Source organism: Macaca nemestrina, chromosome 9, assembly GCF_043159975.1.
Source record: "Macaca nemestrina isolate mMacNem1 chromosome 9, mMacNem.hap1, whole genome shotgun sequence".
In the NCBI taxonomy this organism is placed as follows: domain Eukaryota; kingdom Metazoa; phylum Chordata; class Mammalia; order Primates; family Cercopithecidae; genus Macaca; species Macaca nemestrina.
Genome location: NC_092133.1, coordinates 135,724,092 through 135,749,766, shown reverse-complemented (window position 1 = coordinate 135,749,766; position 25,675 = coordinate 135,724,092). Strand labels below are relative to the sequence as shown.

The window sequence follows — 25,675 nt, the reverse complement described above, 5'->3', positions numbered from 1 at the left end:
TCACTAATTAATCGTAATAAAAATATTGTGCCTATTTAAAAAAATGTAAGTGGAATTTATTTAAGAATTTGAGTGCTGCAGTGTTTCCAGTTTCAAGATGGCCGCCTGAACTGTTTAGTGAAACTTCTTCCACCTTTCTCCATCCCTCTAGGTGTTTTTTTTTTTTTTTTTTTTTTTTTTTTTTTTCTGAACCTGGATGTGACGTATTAAAGGACCCGACGGAAATAGAATCGAAGGCATTCTAAAATGGCTGACCTTACACTGAAGGATGCGCACAGCGTCGGCTGCACCAGGCCTCAATATCTGGTGGAGAAGATCATTCGAATGTGAATCTATGAGTTCAAGTACTGGACAGAGGAGTGCTTTGGACTTATGGCTGAACTTGTAGTCAATAAAGTCATGGAGTTAATGTGTGTGGGTGGCGTCTATAGTGGCAACATAAAACCAACACCTTTCTGTGTTTAATCTTGAAGATGCTTCAAGTTCAATCCGAGAAAGGTATCATTGTAGAGTTTATCAAAAATGAAGATTTCAAGTATGTTCGCGTGTTGGGGGCACTTTACATGAGGCTGACGGGCACTGCAATTGATTGCTACAAGTACTTGGAGCCTTTGTACAATGACTATCGAAAAGTCAAGAGCCAGAACCAAAATGGGGGTTTGAAATGATGCATGTAGGTGAGTTTATGGATGAACTAGTGCTCAGTGAGAGAGTCCGTGGTATCATTCTGCCCTGGCTACAGAAACGCTAAGTATTAGAGGAAGCTGAGCAACTGGAGCCTCGAGTTAGTGCTCTGGAAGAGGACATGGACAGCGTGGAGTCCAGTGAAGAGGAAGAAGAGGAGGATGAGAAGTCGGAAAGAGTGCCATCACCTGATCACCGCCGGAGAAGCTACGGAGACTTGGACAGCCCCGTCACTCTCCCACACTGTGCTACAGAAGGAGCAGAAGTCTGTCTCCCAGAAGGCGGAATCGATCTCCCAAAAGGAGAAGCCTCTTCCCCCGCCAAGAAAGGCATCGGAGCAAGAGTCCCAGACGTCACCACAGCAGATTCTGAGATAGGCGGCACAGATCCCGTTCCAAGTCCCCAGGTTCTCACCACAGTCACAGATACAGGAGCCACTCAAAGTCTCCCGAAAAGTCTAAGAAGAGTCACAAGAAGAGCTGGAGAGGGAATGAGTAATGGACTCAGTTTGGTTTTAGTCCACATAGGCTCCTGTGGGTATGAGGATGTCTATGTGGAAGGATTAAGATCTCCCCAGGCAGCTATATTTTAGTTTTTTCTTATCACGTTTCTCAACCTTTATTTTCAATGAAGGAGGTGCTGAGTTTTGTATCTCTTTTTAATCATAATCAACAACAGTTTCTGACCCAACTAATTTTGACCGTATTCAAACTTATGAGGGTAGAAAGGATCTGAAGGTTGGGGATATGAATGACAAGGATAGGATGTGGCCACCTGATGACCCTTTCCCTTTTTATTAAACCAGACACACCTGTAAAAGAAAAAAAAAGAATTTGAAAAGGGCAAAAACCTAATTAGGTTATGCACAAAGGGTAAAGACAGGCGTCTTGAAGAATGCAGTTTCTCTCCTGTAGGCTTTTGCCTGGGGCCTTGCCACCTCTTGATCTGCTTGTGTGGTGTTTTCTTTTCTCCTTAATCTCCAAAGGATGCATCTTCATGCTCTGGACAGGACAGGAAAGGGGCCAGCAGTAGGGTGAATGTTGGAGAAAGCCAGAAAGGGGAAGGGGAGTTCTTTCAAGTCAACACAGGATGGGCTTACACACAATGGAAATGAAGCTCCCCACTGCCACTAACAAGATTATTTCTCACCGTGTTTAACCACCAAAGGGGTCTGTGCAAAAGCTGGTATTGATGCAGTTCTGAGTGGGTTCTGCTTTCATTGACATGACTTCCATGCTTTTCCAAATACTACATCTTTCTTTTTCTTCCTGGATCCAGGGTTAGCCATCAGGATGCGAGTGTGTGGGAAACCTTAATATTTCTCAAAGTGACAAGTCTTTCTTTTCCTTCCTTCCTTCCTTCCTTCCTTCCTTCCTTCCTTCCTTCCTTCCTTCCTTCCTTCCTTCCTTCCTTTCTTTTCTTTTCTTTTCTTTTCTTTTCTTTTCTTTTCTTTCTTTCTTTCTTTCTTTCTTTCTTTCTTTCTTTCTTTCTTTCTTTCTTTCTTTCTTTCTTTCTTTCTTTCCTCTCTCTCTTCTTCTTCTCTTATCTTTCTCTCTTTTTTTTCTCTTTCTCTTTTTTTTGAGAGATGGAGTCTTGCTCTGTTGCTAGGTTAGAGTGCAGTGGCGCAATGTCAGTTCACTGCAATCTCTGCCTCCCAGGTTCTGCCTCAGTTTCCCAAGTAGCTGGGACTACAGGTGGATGCCACCATGCCCAGTTAATTTTTGTATTTTTAGTAGAGACGGGGTTTCACCATTTTGACCAGATGGTCTCGATCTCTTGACCTCGTGATCTGCCTGCCACGGCCTCCCAAAGAGCTGGGATTACAAGCATAAACCACCATGCCCGGTCTCTGTTTCTGACGTAGAAGCAGTGGAGTTGCTGGTGAGGAGAACACAAAGGTAGATCAAAAACATTGACACTTGCCTATTGGTTTTTCAATATTACCCACCTTTTCTTTTTTGAAAAATAATGGACTTAGATGTTTTCTTGGGGGTCTCTATATGAGTTTTTCTCTTTACAGATTCACCAATGAGAGCTTATGAACACACTCAAGTGTGTCCAGTTTTCTCCTACCATGTTATTAACAGTCCATCTCTTCCTCACCTCTGTTACTGTTTCATTGCCTTGATTTTTTTGGTCCAACTTAAACTCCAGGACAAGCCAAAGGGGTTATCCAAAGGTCTCTGTTTTACTACCTTTTTTGTTTCTTTGTTTTTTAAAGGATTATCCTCGCAATCAACCAACAAACCAATTGCCTGAACCAATGGGAGGTAAGTGCCAAGTGGCACAAAGAGAGCAGAATATTCCAAAGGCTCCCGTGTACCTGCAAATCTGGTGGCCGGATATGATAAGTAAGTGCTTCTTTGTTTGTTAGCCTTCCAGAGAGAGCTGTCCCCACAGCAGTCATTGGGAGTGTACTTGAGAGGATTTTAAGTAAATACCACCATGAGGCCAATGTGTGCGAACTGTCAATTTGTATTTCTATGATGTGTGATTGTGCTGAAGCAGGCATCATGAATCATTCAGGATTACCCTTATGGAGAGCCTCTAATTCTGCCTGGAGGATTAGGGAAACAGGGTTCAAATGCCATTCATCAGCCCTGTCTTTCAGGGAGCACTAGTAAAGTCATCCTGTGCCTGACCTACAGTTGAAGCACTCAATTTCCAAGTCTCAGAGAAAGGTCACGTAAAGGTAATGGAATATTTTTGTCAAGGTAGTGCAGTCCTGCTCCCTCAGCTGGCTTGAGAAAATACTCTCTGGGACAGAAGATGAGGAGGAGGGGAGACTCTTAGGGAGAAGAGAGACAATGGTTCATTGCTCTGGGCATTTCTGAAAAAGGTCTTCCTGAATCATAGGTATTAATGCTGCTTTTAAGGGTATTCCTACTGAAATGCAATGTTAAAATCTTCTCAAAGGAGAGTACATTCACCATCAAGTGGATGCTAAACAGACGAATAGGAGACGTTTTTTCAACAAGTAGTTTGCAATTCCCTTCCTTTTGTGTCTTCTCGGCTCAGGCCTTTGGACAGTATCTGTATCTTTTTGGTGCTTGGCAACCTTAATTATTCTGTTAATCACTCTGGGTGTTTGTTTGATTTGATTTATATTTAAATACTGAAGCAACTTTTACAGAACAGTGGACATTATGGAATCATTAAGAATGAGAATAAGAAGTTCAATGTGAAGAATGTATATACCCAAAGGAATATAAATCATTCTATTATAAAGACACATGCACAGATGTGTTCATTGCAGCATGATTCACAATAGCAAACTAAATGCCAATCAGTGATAGACTGGATAAAAAAATGTGGTACATATATACCATGGAATACTATGCAGCCATAAAAAAGAATGAGATTACGTCCCCTGCAGAAACATGGATGAAACTGGTGGCCATTATTCTTAGCAAACTAATGCAGAAACAGAAAACCCAATATTGCATGTTTTCCCTTATAAGTGGGAGCTAAATGGTGAGAACACACGGACACATAGAGGGGCCTAAATGATGAGAGGAGCTAAATGATGAGAACACATGGACACACACTAAGGCCTGTTGGAGAGTAGAAGGTGGGAGGAAGGAGAGGATCAGGAAAAATAACTAATGGGTACTAGGCTTAATACCTGTGTGATGAAATACTCTGTACAACAAACCTCCATGACAAAAGTTTACCTAACAAACCTGTACTTGTACCCCTGAACTTAAACTAAAACTTAAAAAAATGAATGAAATAAGGTCAGGAGATCAAGACCATCCTGGCTAACACGGTGAAACTCCGTCTCTACTAAAAAATACAAAAAACTAGCCAGGCAAGGTGGTGAGCGCCTGTAGTCCCAGCTACTGGGGAGGCTGAGGCAGGAGAATGGCGTGAACCTGGGAGGCGGAGCTTGCAGTGAGCTGAGATTCAGCCACTGCACTCCAGCCTGGGCGACAGAGCGAGACTCCGTCTCAAAAAAAAAAAAAAAAAGAAAAAAAAAAAAAAAGAAATAGCGTAGGTTTGGGATTTTAATATTTGCTGTTGGTTTCAGTGACTTGCACCAACTATTTTGTAATTGTTGTGAAGATATTTTCATCATGGCAGACAGCTTTTGCCACAGTGGATCGCTCCTGGACATGCTTTTACTCTTGGCCTCTGGCATGGCGTCCTGCTCTGGCTCTCCTCCTATCCCATCTCCCTGGCTTCTTCATGTTGGAATGCCCTAAGCCTCTTCTCTTGGGCCCCTTCTGGTCTCTCTCTCTCTGTCTCTTTTTTTTTTTTGAGGTGGAGTCTTGCTTTGTCACCCAGGCTAGGGTGCAACAGTGTGATCTCGGCTCACTGAAACCTCCACTTCCTGAGTTCAAGTGATTCTCATGCCTCAGCCTCCCGAGTAGCTGGGATTACAGGCACCCACCACCATACCTGGCTAATTTTTGTATTTTTAGTAGAGACAGGGTTTCACCATCTTGGCCAGGGTCTCAAACTCCTGACCTCAAGTGATCCGTCCACCTCAGCCTCCCAAAGTGCTGGGATTATAGGTGTGAGCCACTGCACTCAGCCCCTTATGTTCTCTATCCATACTTGTGCATTAGTGATTCATCTTGCCATATGCACTTAAGCATCATCTAGACACTGGTGACTCCAAAATTTACGATTCCAGACTGGACCTTTCTTTTGAACTCTAAACTCATATTTTGACCTGCTTCCTCAATATTCCCACTTGGGTTTTCAAATTTAACCTGTCTAAAACTGACAGCCAAATGATCACCTCTCCAAACCTACTCCCACTACAGCTTTCCCCGTCTCAGCTCATGGAAATGCTGCTATTTTCATTTCCTGACCAAAATTCATTATACCCCTAGCACAGATCTGTCTCACGAACTCCACACTCATACATTCAGTTGCCACCTCGACTTCTCTACCTGAGTGTCTTACAATCATCACAAACTTCTATCCAAGGCTAACTCCTCCAAGCACACCCCAGCTGTGGCCCCCCTCATGGCTCCTTGGTGGATGCTAATTTTACCTTTGTGTAGGTCAAAAATCATGGAGTTATCCTTGACTTTTTTCTTGCTTCCACATCCACATTCAAACTGTCAGCAGATCCTGTTGACTAAGCCTTCAGAGCTTATATACACCTTTATTGCTTCTCACTCCTCCTCCCTGCTTCTCACCATATCACCTTTCTCATGGTAGTGCCTATCGTGTTTTGTTTTGTTTTTTTTTTTGAGAATATTTCAGGACACATGGAAATTATGTAAAATTTATTTTATTTACTAGACAGGGTCTTGCTCTGTTGCCCAGGCTGGAGTGCAGTGGCATGATCTTAGCTCACTGCAACCTCTGCCTCCCAGGCACAAATTATTCTCCTGAGTAGCTAGGACTACAGGTGTGTGCCACCGCGCCTGACTGATTTTTGTATTTTTTGTAGAGATGGGGTTTCGTCATGTTGCCCAGACTGGTCTCAAACTCTTGGGCTCAAGCGATCTGCCAGCCTCAGCCTCCCAAAGTATTGGGATTACAGGCATGCGCCACTGTGCCCAGCTGATATTTCAAAGATCTTTATTTTTAGTCTTTTCACTCTTGATGGTGTCTTCTGAGGAACTGAAGTTCTTCACTGCAGTGTGGTTGAATTTAACAACTGTATTTTTTATGGTTTGTTTTTATATGTCGTGTTTTAAAAAGTATTGTTTATCTTGAGGTCATTAAGATATTTGCCTATTTTTCCTTTTATGAGTTGTATTGTTTTGCCTTATAAATTTAGATATTTTTATCAACCTGGAATTGGCATTTGTGTATAGTATATTTCTTAATTTCCCAATACCCAAGAGTTTTCTGGTTAACTTTCCATTTTTGACTTGTAGCTTAATTACATTGTGGTGAGATAATGCAAATCTCTATGATAATCTTTGAAACTTGTTGAAACTTGTTTTATAGTTCAGCATATGGTCAATCTGTGCACAAGTTTGCAAAGAACATGTATTCCATGGTAACTGGGTGAAGCATCCTACATGTGTCTATTAGGTAAGACTTATTGATTATGTTGTTCAAAACTTTCTTATTCATTCTTATTTTTATGTGCTAGATATGTCAGTTATTGAATGAGTTATTGAATGAGTTGTGTGAAAAATCTTTCACTATGATTCGGGATTGTCTTTTCTTATAATTTTGTCAGTTTTTGCATTATGTATTTTAAGACTGTGCTATGAGGTACAAACAGATATGCAATTGTTATATCTTCTTTGTGACTTTATTTTCTCACATTTATGAAGAGATCTTTTAAAAATTTAATGGTTGAGATTAATATATCTTATACCATATATTTTGCTTTTGGCCAATACTTAAATACATTTTCTTTTCCATCCCTTTATTTTTCACCTCTCTATATCTTGTTTTAGATGTGCTGTTTGCAAACGGCTTATTGTCAAATTTAATTTCATTTTATCTGCTTGTATTAGTCTGTTCTCATGCTGCTAATAAAGACATATCAGAGACAGGGTAATTTATAAAGGAAAGAGGTTTAATTGACTCACAGTTCCACATGGCTGGGAGGCCTCACAATCATGGTGGAAGACAAAGGGGAAGCAAGACATGCCTTACATGGCAGCAGACAAGACAGCTTGTGTAGGTGAACTCCCATTTATAAACCCATCAGATCTCATGAGACTTATTCAGTGCCACGGGAACAGTATGGGGGAAATTGGTGCCATGATTCAATTATCTCCACCTGGCCCTGCCCTTGACACATGGGGGTTATTACAATTCAAGGTGAGATTTGAGTGGGGACACAGAGCCAAATCATATCACTGGTATACCAATCTTTGCCTTTTAATGAGAAGCATTTTGTCTAAGAATTATAAATGTAATTGCCCATGTATATGTATTTAAATCTTTTATAGTATTTTTATTTTCTATTTGTCCCTTCTTTCTCTTATTTCTTGCCTTTTTTCTCATTCTATTTTTTTCCTCCACTTGGAATTTGTGTATGTTATTTCCATTTTGTCACTAGCCTAGAAATTAAGAAGTGCTTATTAGTTTAACAATGCCTAAGTTAAATGATATCTTCATTTTCCTCTCAGAGATACAAGAACCTTAGAATACAGCAACTGCAATTATATTTCTCCAATTTATCTGATATCATTGTCTTGTATTTTAATTCGATTTTTTATACCTCTCAGGACATTTTAAGTGCCTGATGTCGTCTTAGTTTTGATTTCCCACATTATAATATAGTCCATCTTGAAGCTTAGAGATTCTTTCTTGTAGTCTGGAATTACTTTTCTTTTTCCTGAAGTACAATCTTTAGATTTTTTTTTTTTTTTGTGGGGTCTGTTGGTGGCAAACTGTCTGGTTTTGCATGTCTGAAAATGTGCTTGTTTTGTCCTCATTCTTGGATGATATTTTTGCTGGGTATAGAATTCTAATTTGATAGTCTTTTTCTTTTTCCCCAGCACATCAAGGATGTAATTTCAATGTCTTCTCTTGCTGCAGTTGAGAAGCTAGCTGTTGCTTTGTCACTCCCTTGAGGATTATCTATCATTTCTTTTTGGCTACCTTAAAAATCTTTTTTCTTTGATATTTTGCATATTCACTATGATATGTGTAGCTGTGGAATTATTTTTATGTATCTTGCTTTAGATTCACTTGTCTTCTTAAATTGGAGTGATGTCTTTTATCAGTTCTGCAAAGTTCTTCTCAATTATCTCTTTTAAATATTGTGTCTTCAACATTACTTTTCTTTCTTCCTCTAGAACTCTGATTAGACCCTAAAAATTGGGAACATTATTAGTCCTCTGTCTTATCTCCATCTTTCTTATTCTCTCTTGTCTCTGTAACTTTATCTGTCTTGTTTCAGTCTGAATAATTTCTTCAGAATTATCTTTCAGTTCATTAATTCTTTCTTCACCTGTGTCTACTCTGTTCTTATACCTGTCTTTTGATTTAATCTTAACTATTCTTATTTTTATTTCTAACAGGTTTATTTAATTATTCAAATCTGTGTAATAATTCTTTATACATTTTTAGGCCCTCCAAATATTTTCAATTTTGTCCTTTCTTAATTAGACATAGTAAACTTAATTATTTAATATTCTGCTTCTGATAATTGCAATATCTGAAAACTTCCATGATCTTTGTCTTCTGACTGCTGTGCCTTCTGTTTCTCCACCAAGTGTTTAGTGACTGTTTCCCTCTGAGCTGCTCATGATCCGTGGAATCTTATTTTTGGTAATTCTTTGATGTGGAGGGTGAAGGAGAGTCTCTTCAGAGAGTATTTATATATGCTTACTGTACTTTATTGATCTTGGGATTACTTTAAATACATTCTCAATATGAGATATTTAAAAAAATTTATTCCTCTCTCTCTATCTCAATATTTAGATACAATAAATTCAAACTACAAATCCACATTGGGGCTAGCCTGTCACAAGAACTCAGGGTCTGGTGTTCCCATTCTTCCTAGCCTCTGCTCTGGAGGAAAGGTTGTTATCCCCCCTTGTAGACCTTTAGGGGGAATTTATTTCCAGCTCATTGTTACAATGAGAGTATAACCCTCTGAGTTTTAATCTGTAGATAAGAAAGTGTCCACCTTGGGCAGGTCCTGGCCTTCATCTCCCATATCTTTTACCCCACACAGATTTGCCGCTCATTGATTCTTTTAAGGAGATGACATTTCTTTTCATGCAGAATTTTAGTTGTTTTCAGCAAGGGGGTCATTTGAGGAGACCAGTACATCATGTTTCCAGTGTGTACGCATTTCATTTTTAAATAGTGGCAATTATAGGACATAATACCTCTCCCAGAGCTTTTACTCTCTTATTTCAAAAATACTTATTAGCATATCTGTCCCACTCTATACATATATATATATATATATAAAACTTTATATATGTGTGTGTATATATATATGGAGGTAACTTTATATATGTATGTACTATGTGTGTGTGTGTGTGTAATTTTTGCCCTGGATACAATGAGATGTGATTCTATAGATTTCAACACCTAGTAAGTACCTTTGAAGAGTTCAGTTCTGAAAATAATTTATTGATACTTAGTCCTTGCAAGTAACGTGCTGTACTTGTGACTGGGGTGTGCTGAAGAGAGATGAATGGCATCATTCCTGCCCTCTGGAAGCTCCAAATCTAGTATTGGAGATAGGCATTACAACTTTTTAAAAAGTTTTATTTTTACAGACAGGGTCTTACTCGATTGCCCAGGCTGGGGTGCAGTGGTGTGACCACAGCTCATTGCAGCCTTGAACTCTAAGGCTCAAGTAATCCTCCTGCCTCAGCCTCCCAAGTAGCTGGGACTACACTCATGGGCCACCACACCCAGGTAATTAAGAATTTTTTTTTAGAGATTGGATCTTGCTATGTTGCCCAGATTGGTCTCAAACTCCTGGGCTCAAGCAATCCTCCTGTCCCAGCCTCCCAAAGTGCCGAGATTACAGGCACAAGCCACTGTGCCCAGCCAACATTAACTTTTATACTGAAGAACCCAGTGATAAATGCTGTAGAGGAGGATGTACGACAAAGAACGGCAAGATTATAGGTGTGGAACAGACTGGGTGGGGGCAGGAGTGAGGGCATTTATGAGAGAGGTCGTAGCTGTTTGAGCAAAGACATGGAAATGGGAAGATGCAGGACATGCTGGGAAAATGCTGAGTGTCCTGAGTGGGTGAACCAGAGTATAGGTGTGTATGCTCGTGGCCATGTGTGTGAGCATGTGGGCAGCAACTGTGATGCTGAGGGGATGGTGATGGGCATCACAGTAAAAAGAAAGGCTAGAAAGGAGTGTATTAGCCACAGTTCTCGGGAAGCAGAACTTGGAGAATGTGTGTGTGAGTGTGAGTGTGTGTGTGAGTGTGTGTGTGAGTGTGTGTGTTGGTTCAAGTGATTGTGGATGTCTTGTGAGTCCAAAATCTGATGAGGGAGGTCTGCAAACTGGAGACTGAGGGAAGAGCTGTCATTTGAGCATGAAGGCTGTCTGCTAGAAAACCAGGGAGAGCTCCTGCTGCAGATGCAGTCTGAAGGTGTCTGTGGAGAAGCTCCTCTTGCTTGAGCAAGTTCAGTCTTTTTGTTCTATTCTGGTCTTCAACTGATAAGATGAGGCCCACCCACATTACGGAGGGTGATCTGCTTTAATCAAAGTCCACTGATTAAACTATTTTTAGTTTTAACTATTAATCTCCCTCCAAAACACCCTCCCAGAAACATCCAGAATATTATTTGGCTGAATATCCAGGCACCATGGCCAGGTGAAGTGGACACATAAGATGAATTGTCATAGGTAGGTTGTAGCAAAACTGTAGAAGAGTTTAAATGCCATTATGAAGAGATGGGATCCTCTCCTCTATTCAGTTGAAAGATGGAAGTATTTTGAGTAGGACGATAACCCAGATAAATGTACCAAGGGTGGGCAGGAGGGCAGAGAAAAATACTCCAAAGAGTGAGACATTGTCCTTGGGAAAGGATGGAATGGATTCTGTCTACTATTAGTTTTGGGTCTGTGGATGAATGATTTCATTCCTAGAGTTTGTTTTGTCATTTGAAAAATGAGAACAAAAACAAGCTGAATGTGGTAGTGCACGTCTATAGTCCCAGCTACTTGGGAGCTGAAGCAGGAGTCTGGGAAATCGAGGCTGTAGTCAGCTATGATCATGCTACTATACTCCAGCCTGGGTGACAGAGCGAGACCCCATCTCTAAAACAAGCAACAAACAAACAAAACAAAATGAGAACAAAACCGGGATTTGCTTCACAGCGTTGTGAACACCTTATTGAACAATGTATGCTCACTACCTGCCTGTGCCTTCCCGCTCCGATGAGCTAGCAGATGTGGACTGAGAATGACTCTGTAGTAGACAGCCTTCAAGGTGGCCCCCAGGGGCCCCTGCTGCCCATTGTATCAGGCCTGGTCTGCAAGACCAACAGTGTTTGGCAGAAATAATGTGCCACTTCTGAGGTTAGGTTATAAAAGACTTGGACTTCTACCTTGAGCATTCTCCACTCATTGCCTCTCCATCCCTCTTGGATCCCTGGCTTCTGGGGAAGCAGGCTGCCACTCTAGGGAGAGGCCTTGGTGGGAAGACACTAAGGCCTCAAACCAACAGCCAGAGAGGAACTTAGAGCCAATGCCATGTGGGGGAGCTTGGAAGACACTGTTGAATTGTCACATAACGGTGTCCTGTTTGACTGCTTGATTCCACTTTCATGAGTGACCCAGATTAGCCACTTCTGGATTCTAGACCCACAGAGAAAATGTTCCTTGAGAGAAAAATGTTTGCTGTTTTAAGCTGCTAAGTCTTGGTAATTCATTATGCATCAGTGGATTGCTAGTAGAATGCCAGCCTGCAATTTTGGAATATGCGAGGTGCAAGGAGGGAGCAGGGTCTTAGCACTTTATACTTTTCCAGGTAGAGCTGGTGCATCTCGGGGCACAGGGGAAAAGCGGCTTCAGATGGGGTGGAGCTTATGAGAAGAGAAATCTGGAAAGAAAAAGAGGAGAGTTAGGGCATGAATATTCTCTGATGACCTTGAGAACATGTGTGTGTGATACCCGAGACAAGGCTAAGGAAGTAAGGCTGTGCCCTTGACATAGTGCAAAGGAATTAAGCGGTGGGCTCACGTGCACAGTGACCCTGGGCAGCACCCCCACCATGACATACATGCACACACACACATGCACACACATGCATGCACACGCGCATGCACACACATGCACACACACATGCACACACACACGCATACACTTTTTTTTTTTGATGGAGTCTTGCTCTGTCACCCAGGCTGGAGTGCAGTGCTGTGATCTCCACTCACTGCGACAGCCACCTCCCAGGTTCAAGTGATTCTCCTACCTCAGCCTCCCAAGTAGCTGGGATTACGGGCATCCACCCTCATGCCCGGCTAAGTTTTTTGTAGTTTTATTAGAGACAAGGTTTCTCCTTATTGGCCAGGCTGTTTTTGAACTCTGGAACTTGAGCGATCTGCCCACCTCGGCCTCCCAAAGTGTTAAGATTACAGGCATGAGCCACCGCGCCCGGCCACATGCACACACTCTGAATGATCATCCTAGGCTTCCGCTTGCCTGTACTGAACTTGTGTGTGAACTAGAGCAAGGTTCTCTTCTGGACAATTTAGAACAAGGAGCCACCCCTAGGCATCCTTGTCCCTACAGGCACATGGCTTGGCAAGGAGACTACACCCTTGTGTGGGGAAAAAGCATCCCTTCTTCCACATGGACACATGCCAGTGCCAAGGCTCTGGGCTTGGGAAACAAAACACAGGCTGGATCTCAGACTGCACTTTCCCCTGTGTCAGCTGCCTTGTGCAATGCACACACCAGACAACTGTACTAGAGCTTGCAGCCACCTGAACACTTCTGTAAAAAGCTGCTAGACATTTGTACGATTTTGGTTGAGGGGAGGCAGGAGGGCTAGGGGTTTTTAGCATCAGAATCAGTAACGAGTAATTCTGTTTTGTGGAGTTGTGGCTCGTTATGGACTCCAGACAGTGAGGAGTGTCCATGCCCTGATGATTACCTGTGTGGGACAACAGTGATGATTCTTGTGTTTTCCTGTCCCCTGAGAATGGCATGCAGACACACTGCGGGGCTGCAGGAGGCCAGCCATCCAGGTACGTGTGAATAGCAGCCAAGTGTTCACCCCATGCTGCTCTCTGCCTTGAAGAAATCCAAGGTGCCTTCCAATTTTTAAAATCAAAATGCCAACTTTCTGTTCTTGCCTTTCCTGCAGATTCCTCGGTTAGTATATAAAGCTTAGACAAAGAAGCTCTTAGTGTCTTTACGGTTTTGAACCAAACAAACCAACCCATAAATATAAGGGCCAAAGATCATTGTAGGATGCCACCAACTTGCTTAAAGGTCAGGTATCTGGTTCATGGCTGGTCACATAATATTCAGTGGTGAGAGTGCAGGGAATGTCATTCAAGACTCACATGTTCATTCATCCACCATGGACTAAGGCCAATCACGTGTCATGCCTAGTGGTAGAAATAGGTATCTAAATAGATATTTCTAATACAAAACCCTCTTATTGAGAAGCTTTCTCATGTGTCTTGGCCACTAGAAAAGCATGGTGGGTCTAGAGAAAGAAAAATACTTTTCTTCTTTCAAAGAGAACATGTTAACCTGTTTTATATTTGTAATCATTTGGCAGCTGGTATCTAGGTTGAGGGTAGCTGACTTACGTAAGATGAGCGATAAAGAAAATGCATTAAAAGGAATTTGTGCAGATTTCCACTTTGTAGTGAGTGGCAAGAAACCAAAACAAAACACAACAAAACAAAAACTCCACGAGTATAACTAGCAGCAAAAAGTTTGGGATTCCAGTGGTATTTGTAGTCTTTTGAATTAATCTACAGGTAAAGGACTTGAACCAGTAGGTCAAAAGTGACTGGGCATAGTGGAATACCGAAATGGGCGCCGAGGACAAAGACGGCCCAAGGTCTTACACAGATCAGGAGTGCCAGCAAACTTTGAGTCACTCTGAGAATTTTGAAAGGAAATGTGAAGTAGTGGCCCTGAGGATAGGATTAAATGTAATCATCATATGTTTTATGGAAGGGTAAATGGCAAAAACATAGTGTGGGCAAGAAAGGCTGATTTCATGTACAATGCACATTCTCTGAAGTAATATTTAGAAGCCAGAAAAAATGGATACGTCCGGGAAGGGGAATGTAATAAAACCCCACGTCACCAGCAAATTATTTTGTCACATGGAGTTGATGCACCATGAAAAATGGATGAGAAGTGCGGTACCTCCTGTTGCAATTGTGTAGAACATGTGGGCAGCTACAACGCAGAGCTGTCTCCCAGGAGAATGTGCAGCGTTAGGTTACAGCCATGGCTGGGCCAATGCGGGGACAGCTCCTGCAGGCTCGGTGCAGTGGAAGGTGGGGGGTGGGCCCCGGGTGGGGGAAGTGGGAGTGCATAGGGTGAGGCCTCTGGCAAGGAGCTTTCTGGGACTGCCTGGTGGAGAGTTTATACCTGGTTATACCAGGAAATGCCCTATCTGTCTTCTGCTGATTCACCATTTGAACTTTAAAATTTGATAATTACACGGGCAACAACTTCACATTCATTTTGGTCACTTTTATAAATTTAGGTAAATTCACTCTTTGGGGCCCTATTGCCCAGGACAAAGAAAGTGGATTAACAGAATGTGGGAGATGCTTTTGAGCACATGCTCCTTCCTGCTTTGTACAGATTCTCCTGTTTGGCCAGGCACAGTGGCTCGCACTTGTAATCCCAGCACTTTGGGGGGCTGGAACAGGAGGGTTGCTTACTTCCAGGAGTTTGAGACCATCTTGGGCAACAGAGTGAGACCCCGTCTCTACAAAAAATAAAAAAATTAGCCAGATGTGGTATGCATGCCTGTGGTCCTGGTTACTCAGGAGGCTGAGGTGGGAGGATGACTTGAGCCCAGGAGGTGGAGGCTGCAGTGAGCTGTGATTGTGCCACTGAACTCAGCCTGGGTGACAGGGAGATCGTGTCTTGAAAAATCAAAAAGAAGATTCTCCTGGTAGATCTGGGTCTGGGATAGTCTACATTTATTGCCACAATTTCTGTTCCTTCTTTTTCTTTTTATTTGTTTTTTGAGTCGGAGTCTCACTTTATCACCCAGGCTGGAGCGCAGGGGCACGATCTCAGTTCACTGCAACCTCGGCCTCCCAGGTTCAAGCAATTCTCCTGCCTCAGCCTCCCAAGTAGCTGGGACTACAGGCATGCACTGCCATACCCAGCTAATTTTTTTTGTACTTTTTAGTAGAGATGGGGTTTTACCAGGTTGCCCAGGCTGGTCTCAAACTCCTGACCTCAAGTGATCTGCCCACCTCAGCCTCCCAAAATGCTGAGATTACAGGCGTGAGCCACCACATCCAGCCTGTTCCTTTTTTTTTTTTAAAGCACACATGCACACACACACACACACACACACACAATGCATAATAATTATGCAAAATAAACTTAAACAAACTCAAAATGTCTAATTTTGTCATCAACTATTAAGTGCTGTTAGTCATGATTTAATCTAATCTTACGTTCAGACTCGACAAAAGCAACTCTTTCTTTCTCAGCTCTAAATTCCTATTCTGGAAATGGACCCCAAATCTGAGATGGTAGCAAACCTGGTGTCCAAAGCCCCATTGGGATTTGTCTTCTCTTTCTAGTCATTCATCTGTCTTGGTCTCACATAGACTCTCCTTTGCTGTGGCTGTTCTATCTAGTTAAGAGACAAGCTTTAGTCGACTTGACTGTTAAGTGTCTTCACCCAGGATAAAAATCTATCTTCTTTTGATCTTTTAGTATCTTCTCTGAAGATGCATGTCAGGTAACAGGGCTCCTTTATATAGCAAGTGCTATATAAAGCCTATTTTGTACTCCTTCCTTCCTGTAGCATTTTTCTGAATATATATACTTTTTCAATCAGAAAACTTCTAGCCAGATTTATTCTATACCATTTCACTTTTCTTTCCATGATAATCAATGGATTATAGAGAGAAAGATGTTGATTTAAAAATGGTGAAATTGGCCAGACACAGTGGCTCACACTTGTAGTCACAGCATTTTTGGGGGCCAAGGCAGGTGGATCACTTGAGGTCAAGAGTTCAAGACCAGCCTGGCCAACATGACAAAACTCCGTCTCTACTAAAAATACAAAAATTAGCCAGGTGTGGTGGTGCACACCTGTAATTCCAGCTACTGAGGAGGCTGAGATATGAGAATTGCTTGAACCGGGAGGCAGAAGCTGCAGTGAGTTGAGATTGTACCACTGCACTCTAGCCTGGGCAACAGAGAGAGACTCCATCTCAAAAAAAAAAAGTTGTGGAATTGTGGTATGGAGATGATAACTGAGATTTTTAACTTGTTTTCTGACTCCTATTAGGGGGCATTTTAAGAAGAAAGAGGCTATAACTTGCTTCCTTTTATGTTCCCTAGAAAACATAACACATTAAACAAACTGTACATACTTTTAAAACATGGCATTCCCCAGACCAGTGTTTCTCAGCACTGACTATACAGAAGTATTTGTCTAGGAAGCTTTAAAATACATTGATGCTCAAATCTTACCCTATAGCAATTAATTCAGGTGTGGTTTTCTTTGTATTTATCCTGCTTGGAATTTGTTGAGCTGTTTGACTCTATAGATTGACATCTTTCATCAGTTTTATAAAATTTTCAGTTGTGATTCTTTCAAATATTGTTTTTTACCCTTTTTCTTCTGTTTCTGAGGTTGCAATTATACATTTGTTAGATCATTTGACTATATCTCATGTGTCCTTTGTTTTCTGTTATTTTTTTTTTCTCTGCGTACTTATTTAAAAAATATTTTGAAGTTCACCTGTTTTTGAGTTTGCCAATCCTGGGTTCTAACTTGCCAGTCTGATATTAAACCTGACCAATGAATTCTTACTTCCAGATATTTTAATTTTTAATTGTAGAGCATCCTTTGATTCTTTTTTATATAGAATAAATATTTTATTTAACAAATTAACAGCATTTATTTAAAATGCTAGTTCCAACATGTGGATCATCTCTGTTGCTTCAAACGGCTGTTTATTTTCTTCCTCTGATAATTAGCCCTTTTTCTGCTTCTTCTCATGTCATGTAACTTTTTACTTTATGCTGGACACTGTGCGTAAAAGGACAGTAGAGAATAAAGTTTGTATTTCTTTGGCCCAGAAAGAATTTGTTCTTTGAGGATTTAGTCAGGGATAAGGCATTAGCCAAACAGTTTATCTCTGGTTTAAAATGCTTTAGGCCAGGTGCTGTGGCTCACACCTGTCATCCCAGCATTTTGGGATGCTGAGGCAGTAGGATCCCTTGAGTACATGAGTTTGAGACCAGCCTGGGAAACATAATAAAACCCCACCTCTACAAATAATAAAAAAATTAGCTGGGCATGGTGATATGTGCCTGTAGTCTCCATTACTCAGCAGGCTGAAGTGGGAGGATTGCTTGAGCATGGGAGGTTGAGGCTTCAGTGAGCTGTAATCGTGCCATTGTACTCATTCTGGATGACAGAGTGAGACCCTGTCTCAAAATAAATAAATGAATAAAATTAAAAAATATAATTTTAGGGTGGAGAAGACACTGTATAGTTTTGTGTTACTAGCCTGGCAGATCCCTGCCTTCCCCATTTCTGCCTGCCAGGACTACAGGGTAACTTGTCTTCCTTTCAGCAGTTTTGAATTTTGCTGTCTAGTCTGTAGCTCCCTGCTTCTCCCAACTTTGACAAATACCTATGAAAGAGACTGGCTGTGTTTTTGCAGCAGATGCTCTTCCTTGATAGCAACTTTGTGTTTCCATTACTGTGACACTACAGTTTGAAGGGACTTCAAATAGTTGATGGAAAAATTGAATGAAAAGGTAAAAATAAAAGCTGTAAACTTCATTTCTCAACATAAGCTCCATCAAATTCAGACACTTTTCTAAGTAATGATACCAGCCATTAGTCCACCCCTAAAGGACCGAAGGTCCTGGGAATATGACCAAGTCAGTGGACTTTTTTTTTCACCTTATTAGTTGAAGAAAAATGAGTTCCATTTAAAGTTTTTTTTTAAAGACAAACAAACACACACACAAAAGTCACAAGGAGCCAAATCAGGACTGTAAGTTGGATGCCTAATGCTTTTCATTGAAATTCTCACAAAATTCCCCTTGTTTGATGAGATAAATGAGCAAGAGCATTGTTGTGGTGGAGGACTCTCTGGTGGAGTTTTCCTGGGCATTTTTCTGGTTAAGCTTTGGCTAACTTTCTCAAAACACTCTCATAATAAGCAGGTGTTACAACTTTTGGCTTTCCGGAAAGTTAACAAGTGAAATACCTTGAGCATCCCAAAAAACTGTTGCCATGATCTTTGCTCTTGGCTGGGCTGCTTTTGCTTTGACTCGGCCACTTCTACTTCTCAGTAGCAATAGCTTTGGTTGTGCTTTGTCTTCAGGATGGTACTGGGAAAGCCGTGTTTCACCTCTTGTTACAAATCTTCAAAATGCTTTAGGATCTTGATCCCACTTGTTTAAAATTTCCATTGAAAGCTCCTGCTGCTGTAGGCAGGTGAGCTGCATGCAACAATTCTGGCACCCACTAAGTAGAAGTTTGCTCAACTTTAAATTTTCAGTCAGAATTGTGTAAGCAGAACCAGTTAAGATGTCTGTGGTGTTGGCTATTGTTTCTGCTTTTAATTGTCTGTCCTCTTCAATTAGAGCACAAAGAAGATGCATTTTTTTTTTTCCCTTGCAAATTGATGTGGATGATCTGATGCTGCTGGTTTCATCTTCAACATTGCTTCCTCCCTTCTTAAAACAAGTTATCCATTTGTAAACTGAGAATTTATTTGGGACACTGTATTCACAAACTGCTTTTAAAGCCGCAGTGATTTCACCATTCTTTTCCCCAAACTTCGCCATCAGTTTGATGTTTGTTCTTGCTTTAATTTTTGCAGAATTCATTTGATAGGGGGTCTTTTCAAACAGATGTCTCGTCCTTCTTAGGCTCTGAATCTAGATCCTGTTAGATATGGTATAACAAGTTACTATGAGTATATTTTGTTGCAAAATTTTTTTGAAATTCATGCATGGATTTTTCATAATACACAGCTTGCATGAACTTTTTCAGGGCCCCTCATGTATTTCTGTCTCTTATTTCAAGGATTTCAAATATTCCACGTGCCCCTCCACCAGCAAGTGAACCACAGGGGAAAGGAGTATTGTGCACTTAGGACTTGTGAGGTTTCCAAATTGTCATTTCAGCCTCACACAACCTCCAAGAGCTTTCCAGTTTTTCTTTCTCACAGTAATATCCTTGTATTTAGGCCACGTTGAGCCTCATCTTGCCCTCAGAATAGGCAACCATTAACAGGGTAGAAAACAGCCAGTGACTGCCCACTGAACTTGGAAGGGCTCTTCTGTCTTGGGTTGGGTTCATTTAGTCCCCTTTGCTTTCACAGCTTTCTGATGTCTTGGACAATATGGCTTTAGTGATTTATCTGGCTTCTGAAAGTTGTTGCAGCTGGAACAGTGTTCTTTTGTTTCCTACTGCATCTTACCTGGAAGCACAGTCTAATTAAACCAGACTCTCTCATTGCAAACATTAACTTTGTTAGGTAAATCTTATAAAAGTAGGAAGGGATAGCATAGGAAATAAATAAAAGATGTTATGATTTGGGAAATTTGATACTTGAAAGAGTAAGCTCTTTTATTGTACAGCCTTACCCTCTAAAGAAAGGTCTTACTCAGCTATATCCTTACTCTCTGTGGCTATTCATTAGTCCAGTGAAGGTGGTGTCTTCATTGCAAAGTAACTAATTGCGCAGCTTAAAGAACTTAGAACACATAGCTGAGAAGTCATTACTGAAAAGACTACAAGTGAGAACTGTGAAAACATACAACTATTAAATATACAATAAAAAGTTTCCACGGCATGAACACACATCATGAGATCTCTTTTCAGATGCACTTATTCTTTTTCCCTTCTAAACTCTTGCACTGTGTGTCATAGGTGCATATCATTATGAGTAGAATATGTATAATTTAAAAAGTATTTTAGTCCTATGTCTTCAAATATATAATAAACCTGCTTGGATATGGACCAAATATGGTAGTGCCCAGAGCAGCACTGATAAGACACTTTTTTGATTAATTGATTGGTTGATATTTTCCACTGGCATTTGGTTGATGCATTTAGGTAAAGAGAAAATCCATATTTGATATACAGAGCCTAAATACATGTTGTGAATTTAGAGCAATCACATACACAAAAATTACAGCTATCTGCCATTCATGGGCAATAACTGTATAAAAGACTCAAATTTGGCCAGGTGAGGTGGCTCACACTTGTGATCCAAGGACTTTGAGAGGCCAAGTGGGGAGGATTGTTTGAGCCCAGGAGTTTAAGACCAGCCTGGGCAATATATTGAGACCCTGTCTCTATAAAAAGTAAAAATAATTTAGTTAGGTATGGTTGTGTGAGCCTGCAGTCCCAATTACTTTGGAGGCTGAAGTGGGAGGCTCCCTTAAGCCAAAGAATTTGAGGCTGTATGAGCTATGATGGTGCCACTGTACTCCAGCCTGGGCAACAGAGCAAGACCCTATTTCTAATAACAACAGCAAAGACTCAAATTTGCTACTTTGTTTTATATTATCAAAATTGTTTAAAATTAGAGTAGGTAGTAGAATATCTTTTTGAGGAGGTGTTTGGATAGTGTCTTAAATTATTTACTGGTTCTGTTGGAAGGCTGTACTATCGACTGATTTCTTTTTTTTTTCTTTTTGAGATGGAGTCTCGCTCTTGTCATCCAGGCTGGAGTGCAGTGGCGCGATCTCAGCTCACTGCAGCCTCCACCTCCCGGGTTCAAGTGATTTTCCTGCCTCAGCCACCTGAGTAGCTGTGATTACAGGCGCCTGGCACCACACCTGGCTAATTTTTGTACTTTTAGTAGAGATGGGGTTTCGCCATGTTGGCCATGCTAGTCTTGAACTCCTGACCTCTGGTGATCCACCCGCCTTGGCCTCCCAAAGTGCTGGGATTACAGGCATGGGCCACCTCGCCCAGCCCAACTGATTCATTTTACAAAGATTTCTCTCTATCTCATGCCCCTTACTTCATCTTCATTCAATGAGTTAAACCAAGGCTTTTTCCCCCCGCAGTCTGGAGTGCAGTGGTGCAATCATGGCTCACTGCAGCCTCGACTTCCTGGACTCAAGTGATCCTCCCACCTCAGCCTCCTGAGTAGCTAGAACTACAGATGTGCACCATGATGCCTGGCTAGTTTGTCTTCATTTTGTAGAGAGAGAGTCTCATTGTGTTACCCAGGCTGGTCTCGAACTCCTGGGCTCAAGCAATCCACCCACTTTTGTCTCCTGAAGTGCTGGGATTATAGGTGTGAGCCACAGTGCCTGGCCAACAAAGGCTAATGAGAGCTAAGAACAGAGCCACACAGAAAATGGGCATGAGCATGGTTTACCCAGCCTTTGCATCAAATTCATACAATCATATACCAACATGAAGAAAAAATAATGGACAGAACTCCAGATCTGGGAAGACTAATAATCCATAGATTAAGGTCGCCTTGAATCATTTACATTAAATGTGTGTATTATTACACAGAACATGCCTAAGATTTTGATTAATTCAATCCTAATCTAAGCCTAAAGAGCATAATCTCTCTTGGGATTTTACATCTGAGTAGCGGATCACTTTTGTGTTGAACTCGCAAAACACATCATTATCATTTGAATACAAGGATGACATTTTTATTCGGGGTGAATGTATATGAAGATACGAAGATATGGGAAAGACCTACTGAGTCATTTGAGACTATCTAATTAATTTTTGATTTACTGGATAATCCATCATTTTTGGCTGGTATACTGCAAGGGGAATTTTCTACTAAAAACGTGGTACATTTCTTTGATTCTCACTTGCTACCTGTACTCTTAAGTAGCTATCTAATGTAGACAGACCAAAGTGGGGAGTCTACATAAGACTATAGATAACTTGAGTGAAATTATGTACCTTGTTACAAATTATGTAATACAAATTTCGTATTATGTACAGTGTACATAAATGAAAAAATTTACCCAGGGACAGAATATATTGAATCCCAGCATATCCGATTACACCATGTAAATTAACATGTTAAAAGTGCAATTCCTTATGCTTTAACATTCCGTTTCATCTTTTGACCACACTTTTCTGGACCCTATGATGCCATTAATTAAAAAAAGCAACTCCAACCAGGTGCGGTGGTTCATGCCTGTAATCCCAGCCCTTTGGGAGGCTGAGGCAGGTGGATCACGAGGTCAGGAGATTGAGACCATCCTGGCCAACATGGTGAAAACCCGTTTCTACTAAAAATACAAAGATCAGCTGGGCATGGTGGTATGTGCCTGTAATCCCAGCTACTTGGGAGGCTGAGGCGGGAGAATCACTTGAACTGGGGAGTCGGAAGTTGCAGTAAGCTGAGATCATGCCACTACAGCCCAGAGCCTGGCCACAGAGTGAAACTCCGTCAAAAAAAAAAAAAAAAAAAAAAAAGCAACTCCGTCTCAGGTGGCTTCACTCTAAGTTATGTCTTTGTGGATACTCTAGGTTTATGTCATTGCTTGAAGCTGTCCTCATGCTGACTTTTCTGCTGGGGAGAGGGGAGTGCTTCAGTTTGGACTGTAACTGGCAGTTGGTAGGTGCCGTGCTGCCATCCAATAGTCTTAATGAATGTTACAGACACGGTCCTGGTGTTGATTTAATGGAGGTCCCTCTTTTCACAGATGGTAACACAGACACAGAGAAGCAAAGTCGCTTCCTCAGTGTTCCACAGCTCACTGGTGTCCAAGTCAAGCTTAGGATTAGGGTGTTGGTGTTCTGGCCATGCTGTATTTCTGCAATTTTTCCTCTTCACCATCAAAATTTTGGTCTAATCTTGTTTTGTAATGTTGAAGCAATTCTTTTTTAAACCAAAAGATATTCTGTTTATTACTTAAAGTGATATTTGGGTCCCCAGTCTTTTAAACATTTTTTATTTTAAGTTCTAGGGTACATGTGTAGGATGTGCAGGTTTGTTACATGGGTAAACGTGTGCCATGGTGGTTTGCTGTACCTATCAACCCATCACATAGGTATTAAGCCCGGCATGCATTAGTTATTTTTCCTAATGCTCTCCCTTCCCACCCCACCCCCAGATAGGCCCCAATGTGTGTTGTTCCCCTCCCTGTGCCCATGTGTTCTCATTGTTCAGCTCCCACTTATAGGTGAGAACATGCGGTGTTTGGTTTTCTGTTCTTGTGTTAGTTTGCTGAGGATACTGGCTTCCAGCTTTATCTATGTCCCTACAAAGGATATGATCTTATTCCTTTTTATGACCGCATAGTATTCCATGGTGTATATGTGCCCCATTTTCTTTATCCAGTCTGTTGTTGATGGGCATTTGGATTGATTCCATGTCTTTCCTATTGTGAATATCCGCATAAAGATACATATGCATGCATGTGTCTTTGTAATAGAGTGATTTCTATTCCTTTGGGTATATATCCAGTAATGGGATTGCTGGATCAAATGGTATTTCTGGTTCTAGATCTTTGAGGAATCACCACATCGTCTTCCACAATGGTTAAACTAATTTACATTCCCACCAATAGTGTAAAAGTGAAGCAATTATTAATGCCATTACATCTGAAAATTTTGCGCATGTACATAATAAAAATAAGCACCCTCCTTAAATAGAAAGGTCACTTTTTACGCAGAATCAGAACAGTTGGGACAGCAAGGCCTTCAGTGATTCCCTTCTGTAAACCTTCCATAGGTAAATGACACTCTCCTCATTTTACTTGCTTTGAATTGTTCGGCTGAAATCTTGACCTACAAACATATTATATGTCAAGTGGCTAGAAGAACAGCAGGGGGGAATCAGCTTTATTGCATTTTCTGTTAGGAGAATAACCTTAAATTATATCGAATTCTTGCCTTGTAAAGCACCATATGGCTCTTTTGCGTTCATGGTGGCTGCTTTACCATACAGGCTCCTTGGAAAGTAATTAAATTGGACAGACATTGCCCTTGATTTAAAGTCAGAAGGGGAAGCAGTTAATTGAATAGAAACGACAGTTCTTTTTTTTTTTTTTTTTTTTTTCTAAAGGCTAGGCCAAGCTTAGAGAAAACAAAAATATCAAAAGGGAATTGCCCTAAACAGTCAAGATGAATGATTTGCTTGGTGAATACGATTTATTCTCTTTCACTCGAACCCTTTCTCTCCAGGCAGGCAACAGTGGGACTTTGGGGTTCCTCGTCACCTTGGTACAGAGGCTCTCAAACCTTTTCTCACTGGATTTTTCTGGTCCGTTTTCAGGTTAGAGGGTGAGGGTGACAGAAGCTGGGAAATGAAAGATGGGATTGTTTTCTTGTCATCCTGTACCCCTGCCACCTGGCGATGGTGTTTCTGGTGAGTGGAGATACATAATGGCTATCTCAATGCAACATGCTCTTTATTTCCTGGGGGTCAGGCACCAGGAGGACCAGGAGGGTAGAAGATCTGTTGAAATGTGACCCTATGTGGAATAGAGATGAGAGTCCCTGAGCTTGTAGTGGGGTCTGAGGAAATGACTTCAAGGGAAAGTTCACAGAACTCTGAAATCAATAGCTAAAAGTAAAAATGCTCATTTTCAAGAACAAAGTATTATTTAAATGCTCCCGGGGAGGTGAATGAGGAGAAGGAGCTAATCCTTGTCAAGTGATGGCTATAAAATAAAAACCCAAAGTGGAAACAAAATCAAATTTCAATGCTAACATCTACCGCCATGTACAGAGAGAGCTGGAAGCTCCTAGGACATTTGTATTGAATTCTTCATAGCTTGCCCTATTCAATTACCTTTTGCTTTTAAATGACATCCTTTTCATTTCTAGCTAAATCCTTAACCTTATGCACATTGCAGGAGAGTTACCCGGAAGTTGATGGATCCGTACAGAGAAGACTGAGTTGGGGCATCGGTGAAGACAGTGTTTCTCCATGCTCCCATTATTCTTCCAGAACTGTTAGGAGTGGAAATCATTTCACCTTTGCACTTAGAATAAAGCAACTCAGCATTCACAGTAAATTGCGTCCTGCGTACTCTTAGGTTAGCAAGTGCTTCTGCCGCTGAGTCCAGTTTTCTAGTCTGCAGGTCAGGGAGCAGGTCTGCGTAACCCTGGGGAAGGTGAATGCGGAGGATGGGGGAGAGGCAGTCAGGAAAGATTCAGGTAAGTCTTGGCTTGGCTTTGAATGAACTGTCTTTTAGGGGATGCCACTTCCCTCTTGAGGCCACAGTTCCCTTATTGCTGCAAAGTGAAGGCATCAGGGCTGATGATCTCTCAGCTCCTTTTAGCCTTGACATGGCTGTGTGCCAGGCCTCTTCACACCTACCCAGCGTATGTAAATGGTGGAATCCCACACCAGCTTACACAATCAGGCGCTGGCTGATTGAAGGGGGTGACCTGAGATGGGCCTAGGTTTAAGCTGGGATCACA

General features: G+C 41.4%; 1 pseudogene; it reads left to right on the top strand.

The window, feature by feature from the left end:
* The first annotated feature begins 246 nt into the window (after positions 1-246).
* LOC105494340 (pre-mRNA-splicing factor 38A pseudogene) lies at positions 247-25,392 on the top strand (annotated as a pseudogene).
* The last annotated feature ends 283 nt before the right edge of the window (positions 25,393-25,675 follow it).